The sequence below is a fragment of the Galeopterus variegatus genome, unplaced genomic scaffold, assembly GCF_000696425.1.
Source record: "Galeopterus variegatus unplaced genomic scaffold, G_variegatus-3.0.2 Scaffold4162, whole genome shotgun sequence".
Lineage (NCBI taxonomy): Eukaryota > Metazoa > Chordata > Mammalia > Dermoptera > Cynocephalidae > Galeopterus > Galeopterus variegatus.
The window spans coordinates 174,563-178,425 of record NW_007730273.1 but is presented as its reverse complement, the minus strand read 5'-3'; positions in this window follow the sequence as shown (position 1 = coordinate 178,425).

Sequence of the window (3,863 nt, the reverse complement as noted above, 5' to 3'; positions counted from 1 at the left end):
TTTTTTTTTTTTTTTTTTTTTTTTTTGTTTTTTTGTTTTTTTTCCGTGTCTGGCAACGGGATTGCAACCCTCGGTGTTGCTCCCGCGCCTCGCTCAGCCAGTGAGCGGGAGCCGGTCCGTATGTGGGATCCGAACCCTCGGACGGGAGCGCCGCCGCGCTTCCCAAGCAGCGCACTATCCAGTGCGCCACCAGGCCGGCCCCACTGCTAACATTTTTCTGTTCTTTTCCTCCAGGACTTTTTCTATGCATTTATGTATTTTCTAGTGAGACATAACTTATATAAATTTATATAAAGCATACAAATTTTAACTCTACAACTGGATTAATATTTACATATGTATGCACCCAGGCAACCTGGACCCAGGTAAAGATATAGAACATTTCCAACACCCCAGTGGGCTTCCCAATTGACAACCCCTCTCCCCTTCAACCTTGATCACCACAGACCAGTCTTTCCTAATTTTGAACTTCATAAAAATAGCATATATGCATTTTTAAAATTAAAATAGGACATAACTGTTTTACAACATCTTTTTTCACTTAATGTATCATGAGTATTTCCCCATGTCATTATTCTTTCAAAACTTATTTTTAAAGATTCTGTGTCTTATCATATGATTCTACATGACTTATTTAATTATTTCTCAATTATTGCACATTTAATGCATTTCTGAATTTTGCTATAAAACAGTGCTATGTAGAGCACCTGTTTTACACACAGTTTTCCAGAGGATAGAACAAGAAGATGGTTCAGAGCATGAGTGTCCAGAGTTTGAGCCCTAGCCTCTCACTTGCCAGCTTCTTGAACTTCTTGAGCTTCTTCAAGTCTCAGACTCCCTACCTAAAAATGGACCCAACAATACGCATCAAGTTGTATTTGCTGCAAGGGCTAAATGAGTTAAGTGTAAAGTGCTTAGCATATCGCTTGGCACAGAGTGAACATTCAGTAAATGTTAAGCTGCTATTATTCATCTTTGTGTTCACTTCTAATTATTTCCTTAGGAAAAATTCCTGGAAGTAGGATTCTGGATCAAAAAGAATGCTTGTTTTTAGGATTTTTTAATACAGTCTGCCAGATTGCCCTTCACAAAAGCTGTGCCAATTCACAGAACTACCAGCTGTACTTGAAAGTGCCCTTTACCACTTTCTCAACAGTGAGTGTCTATAGAAAGAAAGAAGGAAAGGAAGGGAGGATGGAAAGAAGGAAAGAAAAAAGGAAACCTTGCCAATGAGACAGGGAAAAAAATCCCTTATTGTTATTTTGCTTTCTAGTGAGGTTGAACATTTTCTTTTTTCATATTGGTTGTTTGTTTTTCTTCATTTGGAAATTTGCCTGGTCAGGTCTTTTGTCATTTTTTCTGTTGGGACATGGGCTGGTGTTCCAATAACTGAAATACTGCCCAATTTAAGAAACCTCTTCCATCCTGCATGGGCCACAGTTCCTGTGACAGGGCTTTGACTTTGGTTCCTGTTCCCAAGTTTCCACCTTGGTGGTCAACCTGATTTCATGGTTCCTCTAGGTTTGAGCTTCTGCGTCATTCTTGCCGGGATTCCTCGTTATTTGACTAGGCCTTTTTTCCCCACACTTTGCCAGACTGAGTGTTTTAGTCCATTTATGTTGCTTATAACAAAATACCTGAAACTGGGTGATTGATAAAGAAAATGAAATTTACTGCTTTTCGTTTCTGAGGCTGGGAAGTCCAAAGTCCATCTGGTGGTAGCGACAGTGACTCTGGGATCTCACATGGCAAGACATGGAAGTGGAGAAAGCAGAGAGAGAGAGAGAGAGAGAGAGAGAGAGAGAGAGAGAGACTCTCCTCTTCTCTTAAAGCTCTCAGAAACATGCCTCTGACGACCTTTTTAATCCACGCACTACAGTGTGATCCTATAATCTAATCACCTCTTCAAGGCTCCACCTTTTAACTACCATAATAGGATTTCCCACCTTCTTAACAGTCACAGTGGGGGCTAAGTTTCTTATACATAAAACTTGGGGGACACAATTCAAGCTTCAGTGAGTTTTGGGGGACATAATTCAATTCACTACAGTAAGATATGTAGATGCCTAGAGAAACTAATAAATCAGTGTCTCCTTTTTCCTTTAAAGATGTTTGCTTGACACTTGTTTAGAAGAGAGGCCAAGTGATACATGAAGGAACAGTTGAGAAGAAAGACCTCTTGTGGCAATACTTAGCCTCACCTATTACAAGCAGTTCAGCTCTGGCCCCAAATTTGCATGACAGACTTAATGAAACTAGAGTCCTGTAGCACACTGTCTTCCTTAGAAGGCAGTTTAATGTCATCTCCCCCTCTCCCAATACTCCAAGTAGTTTTTTTAAAGTATCATCTTCAAATACATGTAGTAATATTCTTGATAAGAATTCAGGTCAATATGATTTTCTCCATCTCATTTTATTTCTAAAGTTGTTTTAGAGTCCCAGAGATGCTTTAACACCTTCTATAGATTGACACCCTTGGCAACTGCCCTTCTGACCAGTGCCTTAATGGTTGTGCCTAGTCTTTGGTTCTGCATTTCTGAGATCTTTGGTGTCATCTCTTACTGAAGAGGTGATCCAGGAGGCAGGGTCATGAAGGGAAGTATATTAAAAACCTGATCGTCCTGCAACAAATACCATTTCTACCTATTAAATTAGAGATTGAAAAACAGAAAGAAATTAAATTAATTACCTAGAAATTAAGTTAAATGTCAGAGAAAACCTATTAAAGGAGATAAAAGAAGACCTGGATAAATAAATACACTGTGTCTGTAAATGGTAAGAAAAAGCATTGTAATAGTGTCAACTCATGTAATTCTTACTAAATATTCGGGGAAGAGGAATTAGGTTAAATAATTATAAAATTTTCATGGAAGAATAAGGTTACATGAGTAGCTAAGACAACTATTCTCAAAAATAAGAGCAAAATCCTACCTGCTATCTCTAAGGAAAAAATAAATAAATAAGAGCAAAGGTGGGAGATCTCCCTACCACAAATAAAAATATATTATAAAATCATTTGATTTTTCAACATGTGCTATTAATGCAAGAACATATGGACTAATGGAACTGAAGAGAAGAATCCAGAAACAGACCCATGTGTGGATAATTGGTATGTGATGCAGGTGGCAACAGAAATCAGTAGGCAAATGATGGCTTATTTTAATGGTGTTGGAGAAAATGGTTCACTGTATGGAAAAAAATAAAAGTAGATCCTACCTCATACCATATGAAAATAAACTTCAGATAGTTTAAGAAGCTATAAAAAATTTAAAGGCATCTTTATGATACTGGGTTAGAGAAACATTTCTCAAATGAGATACAGAAAGTCCAAACCATAAAGAAAATGATAGATGGTTTTCTGCTCAGTAAATGACATCACAAAGTTAACAAATGATTAACGGACTGGGAAAAGGCATTTTCACTATATTTTCAACAACAATAACCAAAGGATTAAAATTTAAGCTATATAAGAAACTCAGCAATATATCAGCAAGAAAAAATCCAGCAACCCAATATGAAAAATAGACAAACACACCCTCTGTGGAACTCAAATAGTGAATATACATATGAAGAGAAGCTCAACTTATTAGTGACTAGAGAAAGAAAAAATTAAAATAATAACGACACACTGATCATCAGACTGGCAAAAAGAAAAAAAGATAAAATCAAGTGCTGGCTAAGATATAGGGAAATGAGAACCTAATAATGCCTTGTAAATTAGTGTATCCACTCTGAACAGTAATTTTTTTTTTTTTTGTCTTTTTTTGTGTCCGGCAACGGATCACAACCCTCAGTGTCGCGCCCGTACCGGACTGGGACCGGCAACGGGATCGCAACCCTCAGTGTCGCGCCCGCACCTCGCT